Source organism: Camellia sinensis, chromosome 5 (assembly GCF_055761805.1).
Source record: "Camellia sinensis isolate YWXY chromosome 5, ASM5576180v1, whole genome shotgun sequence".
Classification (NCBI taxonomy): Eukaryota; Viridiplantae; Streptophyta; class Magnoliopsida; order Ericales; family Theaceae; genus Camellia; species Camellia sinensis.
Window position 1 is genome coordinate 215330974 of NC_138965.1, and position 21062 is coordinate 215352035.

The 21062-nt window shown below is 36.7% G+C and overlaps 1 long non-coding RNA gene across 1 annotated transcript; it reads left to right on the plus strand.

The window, feature by feature from the left end:
* The first annotated feature begins 496 nt into the window (after positions 1–496).
* Positions 497–3131, plus strand: LOC145790353 (uncharacterized). The gene is made up of 2 exons (XR_014329037.1): positions 497–1166; positions 1621–3131. It is a non-coding gene; the product is annotated as an uncharacterized LOC145790353 (long non-coding RNA).
* Positions 3132–21062: the final 17931 nt, after the last annotated feature.

Here is a 21062-nt window from a genome sequence, read left to right on the forward strand (position 1 = left end):
TATGTGAAAATTAAACAATCCCTTGGGTTATTTTTACCAAATGAGGTCAGAATATGATTAATCTAAATCTGTGATTTGCTCATCAAAAAAATTAATGGTGAAGGTAAATTTAGTATCGAATCAAAACTTTCGACTCTGTTAATTGAGAAATCGAAATAAATCATTTGCTATTGTTTAATTTTGTTGATTTGATATAGATGAGAGGTTTAAGTGATATTTTAAAAAGTTTTATAAAGACTTGTGGAATCCACTGGAGAATAAAGTGAAGAACAAAAACATAAAAAGCTAATTTGACCAAATCAGAAGTCAGTTTTGACACTATATCAATGTGTCATTTTAGCAGAATCTTTGGTGACAAATTTTGGGAAGAAGGTTACAATGATGGAATTCTAATTTGACCAAATCCCAAGGGCTTAGCGACAAGAGCATGTGTCTCCTTCTCTTTCCTTTAACGATATATGCAGATATATATATATATATATATATCTAATAAAACAGGACTGGTTTTGAAAATGTGTTAAAATGTGTAAGAGATACAATTCATTTGAGACTAGCATAATTAAGTTACATAACATGCTGTGAGACTAGCAAGGCCTGTATGAGATTAGCTTTTAAACTTAAGAATAGAATGTAATTATTTTTGAATTTGAGATACTTCTACTTATCTTAGAGTAGTGCTATTGTATATCATTTTCCTTTATCTTATTGTTGGATTCCCTCTTCTTTAAAAAATAAATAAAAAAACAAAAAAACAGAAGTCAGTTTTGACACTATATCAATGTGTACTGCAGCCATAATATGGGATCATGTACTAAGTTTCATCTTCCAATGATTAGCGTAATTGAACTAATTCATACAAAAATATGTGGCCATAGTTGTGCATTATAGTTTTAGGAAAGAGGCGCAAGCATGTTATGACAATTGAAATTGGGTTAGTTTCTCGATCTCTTTTATAGCAGTTAATATTTTAGGAGTTAAGTTACAATGTAAGTCAACGTCTCTTCATAAACTCAAACCTAATGAGTTTCTTGATCTCTTTTTTTGCCATGTAATGAGTTTCCTTCAAATATTGTTCTTTTTTTAATCAACAATGGGGAGCCCGAGAGACCATTGATAGTCCATGTTGGACGACTAGGAGTTGAGAAGAGTTTGGATTTACTCAAAAGGTAAGCACACTGTCAGTATTTTTTTCTTTTCACTCAATTCTCGTGATCTTTGTGACTTCCTGTTTTGCTCGTATCATGAATGATATTGAAGAACTGATGAAGAATTTTTCGTTTGGGTTGGCTAAGCACACTGTCAGAATTTTTTGTAATTGTATAAATTTACAGGCAATTTCCAACAACGAAAAAATAATTGAAAAATGAAATAAAAAATTGCCATTTTTAGACATGGGTATTTTGTAGTAAGTGATGCTGCTGCTTGGATTTTGTACAAGGTACCTGAAAAGGTTGTGTCAAAGCCTTGCTCACATGGTGTTTGATTTTTGTTCTGTCTAAGATTTTTGACAAGCTTTATGTGATTTGAGCTGCTAGTAATTTGGAATTTATTTTCTGAATTTCATATGCTAGGCAATCAACATATTTATTTACATGGTATTTTCTTAATTATGTCTATTAGATTGAAGAAGATAGTCACTGAATTCCTTTAGCAAGTGGGTTTTCAAGGATTTTGCTTGTAGTGTTGTAAATGGGAAAACACTTGTGGACCGAAGATGCTGATGAGCAAATTGCGAATAATCAGCCGGGCTGCGTGCGGGGTGTCCTTCATGCTCTTGACTATCATCATTGGCATTACAATGTTAAGAAGTTGCTACCCCACAAGAAGCATAATGGACCAAGACATGTGAAAGGTAAGCAATATGAATTTGCACCGTGCTTTCTTCTTCTTGGTGATTATGGATGACATACAGGGTTAGAAGTCCAGACTTGGTGCTCTATTTACTATTTTGGTCTTTGTAGAACCTTTGAGTGTACACACAATGCTTGTGCAAAGATACATAGTTTATGAACGAAGATGATGAATAGAGTTTTAAATTTCTAAATCAGTTTCACATGACAATTTTTAAACTTACCAATTGTTGTAGGCATTTTTGAAAAATCAAATAGGCGTGACGGAGAAAGTGTTCACATTAACTGACTTATACACTTTATATAATAATATAGTATAGATAGTGTATATATATATACATATGCCAATCAAAAGACATAGAAGTACTTACATGAATGTATATGCGTGGAGATGTGTATATAAATCTTTTATGTTATTGTAACCATCGTGTCGTCATTTTGTTCAGGGTTAGGGGGGTACTCATATTTGTTGGAACCTTGGTGGTGGGCTGGGATGATAACTAGTAAATACCATTAATTTGTTCTGCTTGGCTTCAAAGCTCCTCGTTGTTGTTGTTTTGTAATTTTTTTTTTCCCTGTATTTTTTTGCTTTGTGCTATTTTGAATCTTTCAGTTAAAAGATTGCAGTGTTAGGACATAAATTTAATCTTTTGCTTTAAAAGATACATCAGAATGTTCTCTCTTACAGCATGAAAAATATTGTTCATGCTTTATATTTGGCTTACCTACCAACCTAAATCTTTTGAATTTGGGTGTTTATAATATGGGTGGTCCTTTATTGACAACTTGTGCATCAATATTTTTTAATCTTAGATTTTTTTGGGCAGTCCACTAAATTGTGTATTTATTTGTTGATTTGTGTTTAGAAAAAATTGATTGGTGTGGAAGTTGAAAATTTTCTCTCAATTATTGCTTTTCCACAACTGTGGTAACAAGTTTTGTTGATTAGGTGTGCTCTTATTTTCATTTTATTTTTGAACAGGGTGTTAGGAATATTAATTAGTGTCAACAACATATATATACACATAATCCTCGTTTTAATGATGCAATTGGGAGTTTCTAAACCCACCACAAACCCGCCATGTTCATCTCTACACCTATATTCACAAATTTTTCTTCATAACATACAAGATATACAATGCATATAGTGAGTGTAGAGAGAAAATAAGCGAGTGTATTTAGAAGCTCCGATGAATTCTTTTCATAAATGCAGCCTCTGCTTCTCCAAAACCTGCTGCGGCTGGTGATAGTAACTGCAATGTATGTACTCTCCCCCCTCCTCCTCCCCCCCCCCCAAAAAAAATGGAGTAAATTCTTGAGCTTTTATTTATTTATGGGTACCTAGAATTATGGTTCAACAGTAATAATAATATACCTTCACAAAAAGATCGTACACAAGCTGTATTGAGATTTATCATTTTTAAATACTGTGCTCATTAGTGACCTCCTAATTACAATGTCATTGACACTGAGCTGCTATGGCATCTAATTGTTAACAGGGAAGTTACTTCCAAAAGGATTAAGATCAAGCAGAAATGATTAATGTTCCTATTTTGGTTTGCTGAATTAACTTTTTAGTTTATTCATATGCATCAACGGTTTCTGGATTAATTTGTGTTTTTATTTTTCAAGTCAGAAATTTTTTGGAGAGATGCAAAATATGGTTCAAGAATTAAAGAACTTAGTTTTTTTAAGTTTTTTCATTTTTAAATATATGTAAGCACAGTTAATTTTTTTTTATTTAATTCCTTTGTATATACTTTTGAATATTTAATTTTCATTTATGAAATATATGATGTTATTCTATTCAATATGTGGTTATGATTCAAAATTTAGTATATAGTGTGTATTACATTCTTCAAATGTGCATACAAAAATAATATTGATTATTTTTCAAATATGTCGAATCCTTTTTTTATTACAAATTTTATTAGTTATTAATCACACTTAAAATGTGTGATCTAAATGTTATTAATCACACTTAAAAAGTGTGATTGAAAATGATCATTTTTAATCACACTTTCAAAGATCACACTTAAAAGGTGTGATCTAAATGTTATTAATCACACTTAAAAAGTGTGATTAAAAATGACCCTTTTTAATCACACTTTCAAAGATCACACTTAAAAAGTGTGATCTAAATATTTTTAATCACACTTAAAAGGTGTGATCTAAATGTTATTAAGCACACTTAAAAAGTGTGATTAAAAATGACCATTTTTAATCACACTCCCAAAGATCACACTTTAATAAAACTTAAAAGGTGTGATTAAATAACATACATCACACCAAAAAAGTGTGATCTTTATATGTTTTTGTAGTAGTGATACCCCTACTACTCCTACTCGCAATCATACAACCAACCCCTTGGCCTCACGATTTTTTTAAACAAAAAAAAAGTTAAGAAGGACTTAACTAGAAAATAAAATACAAGAATCTCCACAAAATCAACCCACACAACCCAACACCAAAAACCAAAATTAAAACACCCAAGCAGCTCCTGCAATCCTCTTTTCAACAAACTAAAATTTTCTATTTCAACACCCAAACAGCTCCACTCCTCTATTTAACAAAACACACTACTAATCAACTCAAAAATTAGTCTTTTCAATAGCCCATACCACCAATTCCAAGACCCACTCCTGACAGCTCCATAAAAGAAAGCTTTCTTTCACGTGAAAATTAGGCAGCTCCATAGACAGCTCCGTAGATAGCTCTGCCTCTGCTGCTCCATAGACAGCTCCATAGGCAGCTCCACACCTGACCTAGTCTGCTGCTGCACACCTCTGCCTTCATAGACAGCTCCATGCCCAAACCCACCTCTGCCACTTCAGCAGCGTGCTCCACCACACCCTCGTTGCAACTTCTCATACCTGCCACAACTCACTGCTACAGTCTACCTTTCTTCTCCCCCACACTCTCCACGCTCCATGGTAAGAAATCTGATCAACCTCTGTGTAGGCCGGTCCAACACCAACCTGCTGGTAGTTGTGCTTGTAAAAGCTCAGACTGGAAACAACCATGGTCGAAGCACGACCCACTGCCACAGTTAAACTAAACCAACTGCCACCTCTGCCTCTGTTGCTCTAGACTCACCGATGGAAGCACGACCCACTGCCACAGCTGAACTAAACCAACTGACACCTCCACTACTATGGTCGAAACAACCCAAACACCGAAGAAACACACCCACCGCTGATACTACTCCACCGTCCCTACATTGACGACCCAACACCGACCTCCTCTTAATCAAAACAACCGCTAAGACACCACCACACATCTGGACAGAGTTCACCCCTCAAACTCCCATATGCATAGGAGCGCTCGAATGAAATCCTACACAGATCTGGATCATCTTCGACACTAATGCTTCCTCCCGAACAAAACACCGAAACTCCTCCAAAGATCTGAACGGAAAAACGCCCCTCAAACTTCCACTCGCAAAGAAGCGCCCGAGTGAACATCCTAACTAGATCTGGATCGTCCTCTTTGCCGACCCAGTGCACATTCATAACATTCACCAAAACACCCCAAAGCACCAAGCAAAATCAACAGCAGCTCGCCCAGCACCAGTGGGAAAATAAAGGGGGATTCAAGTTTATTAAATGTAAAACTAACAAACAGACACAGTAAAAGAACTGGGCCAGCCGACCTCCATAGCCGAAGGCGGCGGCCGGCTGGCCCAAAATAAGGCCTGGGAAGGAGGTTTTTAGAGAGAGAAAAAGAGAGTTTCAAAAATATTTTTAGTGGTTGAGAGACACTGTAAATCACTACTAATATTTTTCGTGGTTGAGAGTTTCAAGAATAATTTTGAATATACATCATACATTTTTTGAAAATAAATCACTACTAAAATTTCAGCTTTTTGTAACGGTAAAATGCCGTCGCTAATACTTCTAATGCCGTCACAAAAAAACTTTTTGCGAAGAGAAATGACTTTTTGCGACGGCAAGAGGGGGGGTCGCAACTGGGGGCGTTACAAAAGAGTTTTTGTGATGGCACAGTGTCGTCGCTAATGTTTTATGACGGCATTTTTGCCTTTTACGATGGCACTTTGCAGTCGCTAATAATGTTTGAAATTTCTTGACTTTTTCCGACGGCACTATTTTACCGTCGCTAAAAATGTTATTTGAGATGGCAAAAAAAAGCCGTCGCTAATAGTCTTTTTTTTTTTTTTTTTTTTTTTTTGCAACGGCAAGAACATTGTTTTTGTGAAGGTGTGGTGCCGTCGTAAAAAGTATTAAAAATATGAAAATTTCAATTTTTGCGACAGTGTACTGTCGTCGCAAAAAATATTAAAAAAATAATAAAATTTCTATTTTAAATAATAAAATTTCTATTTTTGGTGACAGTTTAGTGCCATTGCAAAAAGTGAAACCTGTAACAAAATCAATAAAAATATTAAAATTTTCTGTTTTTTGCGACGGTGTAGTGCCGTCACAAAAAAGAAAAAAACATCCTGCAATAAAATTAATAAAAATATTAAAATTTCTCTATAATAATTGCATAATAATATAAAAATTTCTGTATAAAAATAACAATTTCTCCATAATAAAATATTCTTCCATTCATAATTACACATCAACAAAATTATCCCACTACATAATGTTCCATAATACAGATATAATGTTTAAATACATGATTTTGTTTATAATTCAAAATAACATAAACCAAAATTAAATATTTTTCTCATCATTCTTCGTAGATAACAAAAACAAAAATTAGCCACATTCTCCACAGGCATGCATTCTGCAAGAAGCACACTCCTATATGGGAAATATCTGAAAAATAAAAATAAAAATAATTAATGACAATATAATTATGTGTTAATGTTAATTACAAAAAAACATAAAAATTTAACTACCATAGCATCAAATACAACATTTTTTTTTTGTTAGTCATCAAATCCCACATGCATAATTAAACATCTCAATCAAATACAAAAATAAAAATTTAACTACTATAGCATCAAATACAAAAAAACATAAAAACTATATCTGAAATCTGGCTCTAACTCCCAACAACATCAAATACAATATTTTTTTTTATTAGTCATCAAATCCCACATGGATAATTAAACATCTCAATCAACAATGAGAACAGATGCATTTCTGAGAAAATTAAGCAATGGAAATAAGTTATGACACCAAATAAAACCCTGCTGAAAATAATAGCACCAAACCATTTATTTGAGACAAATTTGGCAAAACCATCTTTAATTTTAGGCTTTAAAAAATGCTATTCAAGCTGCAATTCCTTGTAAAATTACATAATCCAAGAAGCTAGCTACATACAGTGTCAATAACCAATTGTCCTTGCCAAATAATGAAATTTATAAAAATTTCCAACATTCACATGTTTCTTTCAGTGCATGTCACGGTGGTCAGGTGACCAACAAAAATTTCTTTAAGGCAGTTCAATTCAAATTAGCAGCAAGCACTGGAAATGTCAACTTAGGCTATTTGGAAGGACCTTAGTATATATCTAAACATAAACAAAATGAATATCAAGTAACATGTACAGAATTTTACCCTTTTATACTTCTAGAGAAAACCCAAAAACAGTCCTCACTCATTTTGCTGTTGAGAATTTTGAAAAGCAGGGAGTAGGATACATTGAGGTAATCTAGAAACAATAGCATCTGGCTTTTGTCGAACTATATTAGATATGGTCCAAACAAGAGGCCTGTAAAATGTTTCATAGTTAGTGTGAGTAGAATTTCATGATCAAGAATGTAAAAGATCTTAAATGGACCAACCAAAAAACTACAAGGGACAACCTATTTCCAGAAGTGCGAAAACAAGAATCCACATAAGGAAAGAGGTAAAAGATGTTGGAATACCTACTTTAAGAATATCAAGAATGATATCCCATGATTAGGCAATCACGGATTCTATGCCTTGTTCAATGTAATCAGATTTATTTCCTTACTCGTAATCTGTCTACATATATACATGGCTGAACCTCATTATAGGTTAAGCTAAATTATACCAATCGTCTAAAGACACAATGTGTAAGCCTCAAAGTTGTCAACAAAGTAACATGCAAAGCTCTAGGCCATGTCACTTTGTAAAAAAAACATAAATATTCCTACAAAAACAAGACAACTACATGTGGGAGATAAGCTGGTACTATGAAGAGATGCATAAGAACATAGGACCCATGCACAGTAATTGCACTAATCACAGGGAGTGCTCCATGGCCAACAAAGAGAAAAAATAATTCAATCTAATACCCAAACCTAATCACACAAAAGTTGTAACTGTCACTCAAAAACTTGAATAGCCATGGACATGTGTAACTTCAAATTTCATCACAACTTTCGGGGCTCTGGCCAACTAGAAGATGTAATTGCGTAAGAATTAGCATACATAATTCTAAAAGAAAATGGGACTAGTAACCTGCTTGGAAAGTGATACTGTATTTCATAAAATGAGAGACAGGCTTGTAATCTTTACAAAAGCGCACCAAAATACAAGTCAAAGATCAACATAACACGCAAAAAACCAACCTAAAAATGGGAAATTCAGTATTGGATGTAAGAAAGTAAAAAAAAAACCAACAAATTAGCATACAAAATGTAAAGGACAATACTCGTACATTTGAATAAGTGGATTAAGGCATCGTGTTCGACAAATGGTTTTACCATCTTTCGTCAGCAGAATATAACATTCAAAACCAGCTGCAAAATTGCCTACACATGATAAGGAAGATTCAGAATAAAATGGATATCAAACCTATGCAACTGTAGCACTCCAGTTTTACCATTTAATTTTATCATATGCCATAGAGATCAACATTTTTCTGAAATTTCAATTTTTGGGATTTCATCAAATTAGACAACCTATAGCATGCTAGATGTCAACAACCTTATTTGTCTAACTGGTGACTATGTTCTTATAACATATATTGAAACAACACAGTTGGGTTAGTAGTCAATAGTTAAACCATTGCCCAGAAAAATGGAGTTGAAGAACCAAAAGAACAACCCACCTTCATTTGGTTGCTCATTTAAGTTATACTGAACATCTACCATTCTTAGACTTGCAAAAACCGGCCATATACCAAACATAAGAATACTAAAATAATAAAAATAAATAAATTTGATGCAAAAACAAAAACGAATGAAAGAGGTCAGCCAACTACGTTGGTAAAAACTATAAATGGAAGAACCACTGATGCAGCCATCTTAGCCAGAGGTGGCAACTAGCAAGAAGAGAAGTACCACTCTGAAGCCTAAAGTTTTAACTCAGAAGCACAGAATTTTCATTGAGGATATATCCATTTATCAAGATTTTTGTCAGGAAGTTGCATAGCCCTCTACCTTTTTTATCCTTTTCCTTATGTTTTTTCCTATACCTTCTTGTTCCTAACTTTTGGGTTTAAAACCTTGAAAGTTTTTTATTTTTTCTGTTTAAACCCAATAGTCAAAGTTCGCACAGTTCAGTTCGCATAAAAAAATGTCATTGAGGAAATAAGTTTTCTTCATGCATGCTTACAAAAGCTACATATTAAGCTACATCATCAAGTTGCTCTTTAACACTGTAGTGCATGTCTTAGATGTTGTAAAAGTGTTGTGTTGACTTTCTGCAACCAGGGTTCCCTGAAATATGACCAACTCTGCCACATGAAATGGCATTCAGTGCACCATTTACCTCACAAACATGGAGTGCAAAAAAGTAGACCCCAACAGCTTACACAAATTACTTTAACATGAAAGTAGAATTAAATGCAACAACAATTTTCTTAGCATTAATTTATTAAATATATACAAATCATCTTCCTTTTCTATTTGGTTCCAAATTTTGCACTGAAAGAAACATGTGAATGTTGTATTAATAAATTTCATTAAAAAATGCTATTTATAAATTTTGCATCTTTTGGGACTTGGGGAGGCAAAAACCTGTACTGAAACTGGGTCTAGCATAACATGTGGCCTCACTAACTTTGATTAATTGATAATGAGTTTGTGATTACTATGCTCCAAGAACGTAGAGTTTCTATCCAACATTTGTGTGTTTATTTAATTTTGAGCTCTTTTTAACATTCAAAATTTGATTGTTTAATTTGTTTTATGGAAGATAAAATGTTAGTATAATGAGCTCATAACTCGGTTGGAAGTGAATAAGCGTCATTGTGTTTTGTTATGTTGGCAAATGGACTGAATTTTGGTAATTGAAGTGGGAACTTACAAGTTGGGAAAAATGTCCAAATGTCATTAAAATCTATATACAACTTAAGAACAACAAATTTACTTTTATTCATGGACTATTACAGCTAAAACCTCATTTTTTTAAGATGAACTATGAAATTAAAGAAGGTTTTCCTAGCTTGTAAGGTTATACAGGAAACTTTGATGTGAGTTTTTTGAATTCAGCTGAGATCTGACTACTTATTTTTATGATCCCTTTTTATCTTCCTTAATTTTTTTTGTGTTGTACTGATGTATCCAAAATTGTCATATTATACAAGATTCATATGCCAAAATATATGCCAGTGCAGAAGCAAGGCAAGGTTTTTGATAATCAATCTGTTGGACTTGGCTAACATGAGTCTCATTTGATGTGTAAGCCTTCAAACATGATTATGAACATCTTCCATGACTACAATAAAGACTTGGGAAAAACAATTTTCACTTTATTGAACATCTTAGTTATGTGTAGAAATCCTATCTTAATTTTCATTCTAAGGGACTAATAATAGAGCTAAAGAATAAAACTCAATTTCTTCAATTCTAGTTTCTAACAATTTCTAAGTAGATAAACATAGGCAAATGGAGAAATATGATCAGACAAAACAAAACATGCTGAATTTTCAGCTTAGGAAGCAACAAAATAAAAATAAAAATGAAGACATAAAATTGAATTGCATTCATCAAATAACAGAAATTATCAAATTTGAATATTGCACAGGTCATCCGTCGATCCAAACCCTAGGAGCATATTCAAATCGCAAGACAAGAAGAAACGAAGGAAGATAGAAACAGAGAGTAGAACTTTCGAAAGAGAGTACCTTGAACCCGATCAAAACCCTAGATGTAGATTCAAATCCAAAAACAAGAAGAAACAGAGAAAGAAACTTGAGAGAGAGAGAGAGAGAGAGTGAGAGAGATGAGTAAAGAGTAAAGAAAGAAAGACATAAGAGATGTTGAGGTGGCAGAAGAGGAGGCCGACGCTACTGTTGCTCCAATGCTGCTCCGACGGCGACGACGATGACGCTGCTCCGACGCTACTCCTCCACCGCTTACCGTTGATCGAGAGAGAGAGAGAGAGAGAGGGGGGGGTAAGAAGAGATTAGGGATTTTTGGGTTTGAGATTGGGGATTTTTTGTTTTGGGAGGGGGAGGGGAAGGGAGCGGGAATGGAAAAAAGGGAGGGGGGAAGGGAATGGGAATGGAAAAAGGGGGGGGGAAGGGAGCGGGAAAGGAAAAAAATGGGAGGGAATAAAAATTTTTTGCTTGCTTGGTTGTGTTTTTTCAAAAACACTTTTCAGAAAATTTTATTTTCTTATTTTTCGTGTTTTTTTTGTTTTTACTGAATTTTTTAAATATTTTAAGCAAATTTTTTTTTTTACTTTTTAGACATACCTAACATAAATATACCTAAAAAGTAAAAAATTTGTGAAAAAAACCTTTTAAAAATTCACTAAATACCAAAAATACAAAAAAAAGAGAGGATAATTTAGTACATTTTTTGTATTTTTATGTATTTATTAAAATTTTAAAATATTTTTTTCACAAATTTTTTACTTTTTAGATACATCTAAGTAAGGTGCATCTAAAAAAGTAAAAAAAAAATGTATAAAATTTTAAAAATATTCACTAAAAATAAAAAAAAATACGAAAATAAAAAAACTGAGTTTTCAAAAAACTTAATTCAAAAAACTCAAACCAAACACACTGATAAATTTTTTTTGGCTCAGAAATGCAATTTAAATAAAAAAATAACGCCGTTTAACTCTTTTTTTTTTTTTTTTTTTTTTTTTTTTTTTTTTGCGACAGGGTTGCCATCGTCAAAAAATTTTATTTTTTTGTTAAAATATATATTTTTTTGTAGTTAATGAATTTTTTTTAAAAAATTTCTTTTTTTTTTAGTTACTAAGATTGAAAATTTGTTTGTTTCATTTTTATTTTAATGAAAAAAAATATTATTATTTTTTATTTGGTAGAAGTAGGGGTAATATTTTATTGAAAAATATTTTCCACTAAAATAAAAGTTAATTTTCTATGGTCAATGAAAAATATTTTTCTGCTGCCCATTTTTTTTTTGTTATTAAAAATCATGAACTAATTTTTTGCGGTAGAGGAGAGGGAGCGACAGTAGTAGTGAAGGTGGTGGATAAGAGCTGATGGTGGTGGTGGTGGTGGTGGTGATGGCGAAGGAGATTAGTAGTGAAGTTGTTGTAGGAGTAGAGTAGATGGAGTGACAGGGGTGAAGGAGAGATAATGGTAGTAGTAGTGACAATAGTGGTAGTGGTGGTAGTAGAGTGGTGGCAATGGTAGTAGTAATGGTAGTCGTAGAGGTGAAGTGGCGACAGTGATAGTAATAGTGGTAGTGGAATGGCGTTTGCAGTAATGGTGAATGTGGTAAAGGAGATGGGTGGTGAGAGAGAGAGAGATGAGTAAGAGACACATAGAGGAGAGAGACAGAGACATAGACAGAGTGATGAGCGAGAGAGGGACAAAGTGGTCGCTAAAAGTGCATTTTCTTGTAGTGGATAGATAAATCGAGAGAGAGCTCAGTAAATAGAGAAGACGGAAGGGAGAAAGTGAGCAACGCGAACATAGTAGGGGAGAGAGAGAGAGAGAGAGAGAGAGAGAGACAAAGATAAAGAGATAGAGAGTGAGAGACAGAAAAAGAGACAGAGAGAGAAGAGAGATGAACGAGAGAGACAGAGAGAGAGAGAGAGAGATAAAGAGAAGAGAGAAGAGCGAGAGAGACATAGAGAGAAGAGAGATGAACGAGAGAGACAGAGAGAGATGAGCGAAAGAGACAGGGAGAGAAAAGAGATGAAAGAAGAGATAGATGAGTGAGAGATACAGAGAGAGAGAGGGAGAGAGAGAGAGAGAGATAGACAGAGAGAGAGGAGTGATGAGTGAGATAGAGAAAGAGAAGAGAGAAAGAAAGATGAAAAAATGGGTGAAAAGATATAGACAAAGAGAGAGAGAGAAAAAAAGAGCAAAAAGAGATAAATGAAAGAGAGACAGAGAGAGATGAGTGAGTGAGATAAAGAGAAGAGATAAAGAGAAGAGAGATGAGAGAGATAGACAGAAAAGAGATGGACGAGAGACACAGAGAGAAAGAGAGAGAGAGAGAGACAGACAGGCAGAAGGAGAAGAGTAATGAGTGAGAGAGAGAAAAAGAAGAGAGACAGAGACAGAGAGAAAGAGAGAGAGAGAGAGAGAGAGACAGACAGAGAAGAGTAATGAGTGAAAGAGAGAGAGATAGAGAAGAGAGACAGAGACAGAGAGATAGGAAGATGCAAAAATAGGTGAAAAGAGAAATATTCAAAAGAGTAAGATGACGTCGTTTTTTTTTTTTTTTTTTTATGACAGAAAAATACCATTGCATTTATTTAAACCATTTTGTGACTATATATATGAAGCCGTCTCAAAGCCACAATATATATATATATTTTTACTTTTTTTTTTGTGTGCAACGGTACCTATTACGGTCGAAAAAAACTCTTTTTTTTTTTTTTTGCGACTGCAGCTGGTATCGTCACAAAAACTCTATTTTTTTTTGCGACAACAATTTTTGCCGTCGCAAATACTCTATTTTTTGTGACGGCAAGTTGTGCCGTCTCAAAAAGTCACATTTTTTTTTGCGACGGCAAGTTGTGCTATCACAAAAGGTCACATTTTTTTACGACGGCAAGCAGTGTCGTCTAAAAAAGTCACATTTTTTGGCGACGGCAAGCTGTGCCGTCTCAAAAGGTCACATTTTTTACGACAGCAAGCTGTGCCGTCTCAAAAAGTCGCATTTTTTGCGACGGCAAGTTCTGCCGTCTCAAAAGGTCACATTTTTTGCGACGACAAGTTGTGCCGCCGCAAAAAGTCATTTTTTGGGACGGCAAATGTGCCGTCCCAAAAAGTTCTGTCTCTTAAACCCTTTTTTCTTGTAGTGAATGTAACTAAATAATATATTTACAATTATCTGATCAATCTTTATTTTTTTCTTCTATGAATGATCTACGTAACATTATTTACATGTATGTGGACAACAAAGTGACTTATTAGATCACTTTAACTTTATTAATAAATTTTTACAAATTTATATTTGTTGCACACATTAATATAATTTACTATTTAAGCGTTTTTTTTATTAGTTTAACAAGTTTACTAGAACAAAAAAGCAAATTCACAGTATTCTAACTAACATCAGTTGAAATCCACATGCAAATTAAAGAACAAAACAATAAAGTGTAGCCTACAAAAGAAATGTACATTTTTTTTTTTTTTTTTGGGAACAAGGAAAGTAAAACAAGAGGCAAACAAAGCCTGAATACAGCAGGCGAAGGTTGGTGTTAGGTTTTTGTTATTGGCAATCTCGTTTGACAAAATCTCTTTTGGTTGTAATTTTATTCGATCTTTCATTTCAGTGAGGCTATAAGTTTTAGATGCAAATCCAACCTAAATTGTGCCTTGCAGAGATGTTTTAGAAGTTAATTCTTTCATGTTTTCCACTTCGCTGACTATGTCTGGGATTGATTGTAAAAATACTGAGAAGTTGCATTTCTCGCTCGAGCGAAAGATCCTTTGCTCAAGTGACCTTCGTGGCCCAATTTTTTATAAATATGTGTTTCAGTTAAATTTTAAGGTTACGGCTTCCAGATTTTCTTCTTGGGTATTAGGATTTTCATCTGGAGCTTCTTTGCTTGTTTCCTTTGATATTTGTGAGAGTTTTAATCATGAATTGAGTGGAATATATCAAAGAATTTGTTCGTTTTATTTATTCAATACAAAAGAGTGAGTTATTCTTCGGTGGATTCTGTGGAATTTGGGCCTAAATCTTTGGTGGATTCTGGAGTGGTTCATCGTCGTGGATTCGACATCAGCAATGTGGATTCAACGTTGGGCAAGATAATTCTGAGGTGAAGACGGGGTTGGAAGAGACATATAGGGGTTGGTTGGATTCGGGCGTAGATTCGCTAGGTAATTGAGAGCACACTTGTGTGATTCCTTTATGTCTTCCTAGTGGATTGTTTTGTGACTTTTGCCCGTGATTTTTTTTATCACAATTGGAAGCGCTCCAATTGTGATTTTTTCACGTTAAAATCGTTGTGTTGATTTGTCTTGATTGTTTGATTGGGATTATTATTTATTGGTTAAAATTGATACATAATCACAAATCAATATCTAGGGGATTTCTAGATTTTTCAATTGAAACCCAATCTAGTGGAAAACGACAACGCAAAAATGCTTAGGCCACCTAATGTACTACTATATTTGTTGTTCTTGGATTCCATTTGAAAGAGAAGTTCCCTTGAAGTGCCAATCTCTTGATATCATCAAAAATAGCCCCACACTCCCAAGGAGAAACCTTTTCAGAGACACACAAATGGATGACTTCTTTGTTATCTCCCTCAATTTCCATCTCTGAAAGGTTGCAAGCCTGGGCGAGTTGACAAGCGCACCTACAAGCTAAGGCTTCTCCCTGAAATGAGGATGAAATGTTCCACTATTTGACTAGTCCATCCAAGAGCCTTCCTCCGGGTCTCGTAAAATGGCAGCTTAGTAGACCACTGACTTCTCCTTGGGTCTTCCCCAACCAAGCTCTAAGTTTCCACGTTTGTAAAGGGAGCAGTAGCACCGTTCAAATTCTGCCCTTGCTACTCGAGCTTGATGCAAAGTTGAGGAGGGCTTAATCGGAAAGTGATTGAAAACAAAATTGTTTCGGTCCTTCTATATATACCAACCTATCTAGGCTACCATGCTAAAAAAAACATTCAGCTTATCAACTTTCTAAAAACATTCCAACATGTCGCAAGACCATTTCAAGAGTGAGTTGATGGACGCCCAATCCACTCTACAGCTAAGCTCACTTCCGAACCAAACCGCTCTAACCCATTCACAATGGAATAGTTGTAGCTCGACTTTTTCGTGCCCCCTTTCAGAGAGCTCGAATTGCCCTTACAGTTCGGACTCCTGTCACGGTTTTGAATCTAATCTCACAAAGTGCAATGTGAAACTGATAAACACCAAAGAGTCTAATCCGGCAAATCTTTTTGGAAAATTAATTTTAAATCAAATAATGCCAAAATTGGACTGTTTTGCCAGATTACAGAGCCACCACCTAAATATTTTGTTTTGGGGGAAATTTAGGAAACCCTGACTCATGCCAAAGGCCACGTGTCCGTCATCACCAAAGTTGCCTCGGCTCGGGAACTTGAGTACGATGGGGGAAGGTCATGAAATAAGCACCCCCGCTCGCCCGATCAAAGGATCGGCCTCTACTAACCATGATATGTCATTTTATAAACATTATGCGTTCTTATTCCGATTATTAGCTAACATTACTATGTGACGCACACACAATTAAGTATAGACTAAAATAGCGAGAATTGGAACAACTCAACTTATGTTTGTTTTCGCAAATGGTTTGAATTCACCACTCTCAAGTGGGCTTAAAAGTTTGCGGATTTGCGGATTTTCCAATTCAAACAACAAAGCCTTTATCCACAGGCATTCATGCAGTTAATCATTTAAGTAAATAGCCACATGGCAAGCATGCTATCATGGCAACATGGCAATCACACTCATGCAAGCATGCTAAAGCATAAAACTTACCGAGTACTCCAAGCCAAAACAAAAACTAGTTAGAAAGATGCATGATCCTAACTATGTTTAGTGTCTAATGCAACACATGCAATAATGCGATTAATAGGCTCGGCTACTAATATGACATATGATTTGATTCAATTTGATAACATGCTTTGGAACACGTATTCAAATAAGTATTGAAAATGTAGTTTGAATGATGCGCCGAGCCTCGGTGCATGCAAGACAAATGAATGGATGCAAACATGCAAGCATAAGGTATGCTAATCAAAACATGACCCTAAACTAACCATCGAAAGCAGTTAAATAAAAGGGAGAAAGACGCAGAGTTGGAAAACATACACACACGCACACACACTTATTACAACATTATGCCCTCTCAAAGGAGGGTCCGAATGAATAAGCTAACTAGCTACACTAATTAATGTTAACTAATTAAACTAATTAGACTAATTATTACAAACCAAAACTAATTAACTATTCTAATCTAATTATTACAACTCTTGTATGAATGAAATAGCTAATTTATTCTAAGCTAACAAAAGCGACTAAATGGCCTTGAGGGCGAAGGACGCATGCATGCTCAGTTGATCCACCCAAAAATACCATTGCCTCGCCATCGGATGCCTCTGTTTGCATTTGTTTTAATCACTGAAAATTGTACTAACTCCCAGAATGTCTCTGCTCCAACTCAGGAGCACACTTATGCAAAATTTCATTGGTGGCTAGTCGGCTACAAAAATTGGCTGTCGACTACTACAACTGGCCGGTCGGCTACTTCAAGTGGCCGTCGGCCACTAAAACCGGCCAGTTGGCCATCCCATCCCTAGACTTCTCCTTTTGCTGCAACAGAGAGAAATAAAGGCAAAGCAATGTATTTTCAAGGAATGTGTGTATTGATCACTATGCCCACCCCACTGCCACATTGGTTGGATGACCCGTCACAATACAACTGCCAAATGTCCCCAATGTAAATTCTCCAGCTCGGCTTGGGTTGACTTTGATTAGGATTAAAGTCGACGAGACACCCAGTGAATTCGGCCACAAAGTCGGTGAGCACTTGCCCCTTGATTGAGGTTCCAGGTAGAAAATGGATATCGTACTAGCCGAGTTCGAAAACCCATTTTGAAACGCGCCCTGACGCTTCCGCATTATGGAGCACTGACCGGAGGGGGTAGTCCGTTAGTACCCCGATGGTATGCCCCCCAAAAGTAATGCATCAGTTTTCTTGCTGCCATGACGAGAGCCAGGATAAGTTTTTTCAACGGAAGGTAACGTGTTTTGGCGTTAGCCATTGCTTTGCTCAAATAATAAACTGGCCGCGGCTCCCCTAGTTCTTCCTTTATCAATACGGTATTGATCGCCCGGTCGGAAACTACCAGATATAGAATGAGCGGATCACCTGCCAAAGGCATTGTCAAGAGTGGAACTGATCGGAGGTAAGTCTTCAAATCGTCCAAAGCGGCTTCGCACTCGGGGGTCCATTCAAAAGCTTTACCTTACCGAAAGATATGAAAGAATTGCTGGCAGCGATCTGTGGAACGATTGATGAACCTGTTGAGTGCGGCGACCATTCCCATCAGCTTCTGAACCTCTTTGACCGACCAAGGAGAGCCGAGTTCATGAATTGTTGTGATTTGCCTCGGGTTGGCTTTGATTCCGCGGTGGTTAACAATGAAGCCAAGGAATTTTCCGGATCTAATGCCAAATGCACATTTGGAAGCGTTCAGCTTCATTTTGTATTTGCGAAGAATGCCGAATGTCTCTTCCAGATCAGCTAGATGAGTTTGCTCTTCCTTGGACTTCACCACCATATCGTCGATGTATACTTCCATGGTACGGCCGAGTTGCTGCTTGAACATGGCAGTCACTAGTCTTTGGTAGGTTGCCCCTGCATTCTTCAGCTCGAAAGGCATAACTTTATAGCAATAGATTCCTCTAGGGGTGAGGAATGCAGTTTTTTCTTGGTCTTCTAGATGCATGGCAATTTGATGGTAGCCTCTGTAGGCATCCAAGAAGCTCATATGTTGATGATGTGCCGTTGCATCTACGAGTTAGTCTATTCAGGGGAGGGGAAAGCAATCCTTGGGACAAGCTTTGTTTAAGTTCGTGAAATCCACACAAACGCGCCAAGTTCCATTTTTCTTCTTCACAACTACAGTATTCGACAACCATGTAGGATAGGTCACTTCACAGATTGCCCCGGCATCAAGCAACCGATTAACTTCTTCAACAACGGCAGCTGTGAATTTCGCGACTGACCGCCAGCTTTTCTAAATAATTGACTTACATTTGGGATCAACGTTTAAGCGGTGCTGGGACACAGATGGATCCACCCTCGGCATCTCATATGGTGACCACGCAAATACATCAAGGTTGCTAAGTAAGAAGGATATTAGCTCTTGCCTGTTGGCTTTATTCAGGGAAGTGCCGACCATGAAAAACTTGCCAAGATTCCCATGAATTTCTACCCGATCCAGGGCTCTGGTTGCCTTTTCACTTGGGAACCGCCCAACGTCGTCAATGCTCTCCCGATCCGGCACCTCAATTGAATTCACTTTTAGCTCCCTTGGTGTCTTTGCAGCAAGAAGATAACACGTCTGTGCCAATTTTTAGGAACCTCGAATTTGCTCTATGCCGCCTTCAGTCAGAAAGCGAAGTAGTTGATTATATGTGCTTGGCACGACCTGCATGGTATGCAACCAAGTTCGTCCCATGATGAGATTATACGGTGAAGGAAGGTTGACAACCAAAAATTCTACGTCCACTGATCGGGAGCCCGCCCAAACTAGTAGTGTGATTTTGCCCAAAGGATATTCCAGATTAGCATTGAAGCCGAATAACAGATAATCAGCTAGAGAGAGGTCCGACTCAGTGAAGCCGAGTGTGACAAAGGTCTTATAGTACATTACTTTCGAAGTACTTCCCTGGTCAATGAGAACATGTTCAATGGTGAATCGATTTACGCATAATTCGACGACTAAGGGATCAGTATGGGGGACCGTTATGCTGACCAAATCAGAATCATCGAAAGCAATACTCGTAGCTTCATAGGACCGTTTTGCTGGTGTGATTTGTTTTTGGGGATCAAGATGCGACTGAATTGTATGTACTGCGGATGCCGTCGGCAAGCTGTATATCATATGAATTACACCGAGTGGAGGTGAATCCTGCCATATAGCTACTATTTTTGTTGAATTGTTCTTTCGGACGTGTTGCATAAGCCGAACGTCTTGTACCAACTCCTCAAGGTGGTCCTTCAACGCATAACAACTGTCGGTATCATTACCGTGGTCTTTGTGATACTCGCACCGCCTATCCCGTTTCCTCGTGTCGAGAGGTCCCACCATCTTGGGTGGTCATTTAAAGAACAGAAGGTGTTGAACTTTAGACATAATCGCATCCACGCGCCTTATGCGCCTACTGTCCACATGAATTTGTTCATTAGCTCGATGTGAACACTGGTCATTTGATCGGCGCGAATCTCGTCTTTTGTCTCGTTTAGCCCGATTCTGTGGTTCAGGGCTTCGTGATGGTACAGACTTTATCGGCTGAACGATTTCGGACGGGGCCGTCTTGTTGGCCTTGTGCCCGGCTTTGACCCGCAGGGCATCATCTTCCTCGTTGCAGTATTTCTCGACTTTTTTCATTAACGACCAGACTGTTTTGAGGGGCCGTCTGGTCAAGGAGCTGCAGAGGGCACTGTCAGGATGCAATCCCATCTTAAAGGCGGTGATGGCCATGGAGTTATTGCAGGCATCATCTACTAGATTAAAGCATTCCCAATAGCGCACCGAGTATGCACAAAGGGTTTCTCCTAGTTGAATTTGTATTGCGCAAAGAGAATCGGCTTGCTTCGGCTGGACCTCATTGGTGATGAACCTTGCCTTGAAGGATTTTTAGAGTTGGTGGAAGCTCTTAATTGATGCCGGTTCCAATTTATAATACCATATGACGGCCAATGGTCCCAAATTGCTCGAAAATATTTGACATATGAGGGCCTCATCGTCTGCATGAAGCATCATGGCTTGGTTATAATGACGAATGTGATCAGTGGGGTCCGACTTTCCATCGTATAGGGTGAACGATGGAGCTTTTAAATTTTTAGGTAGCACTGCCCTTGCGATCTGTCGCATAAAGGGGTCATGTTGATCCTTTTCATCTGAGTCATTTCTTCTTCGCTTATTCTGCGCACGCGGGCTTCCTCTAGAAGAACTGGAGACTTCGACTCGTCCCTTCTTTTTCGATTCTGGGGATGATGAATCAGAATCACTGTCACTATCATGTCTCCAAGTTCGAGGTCGTCGACTATCCATTCCCAAAGGTCGTCTTCAATCTTAGCAGACGGACTGTTGGGATTTTGCCACCTCCAGGGCCAAATCCTGTCGGAGGTGCTCGTTCTCAGACACCATGTTTTCTAACCTTTGTTCGTTT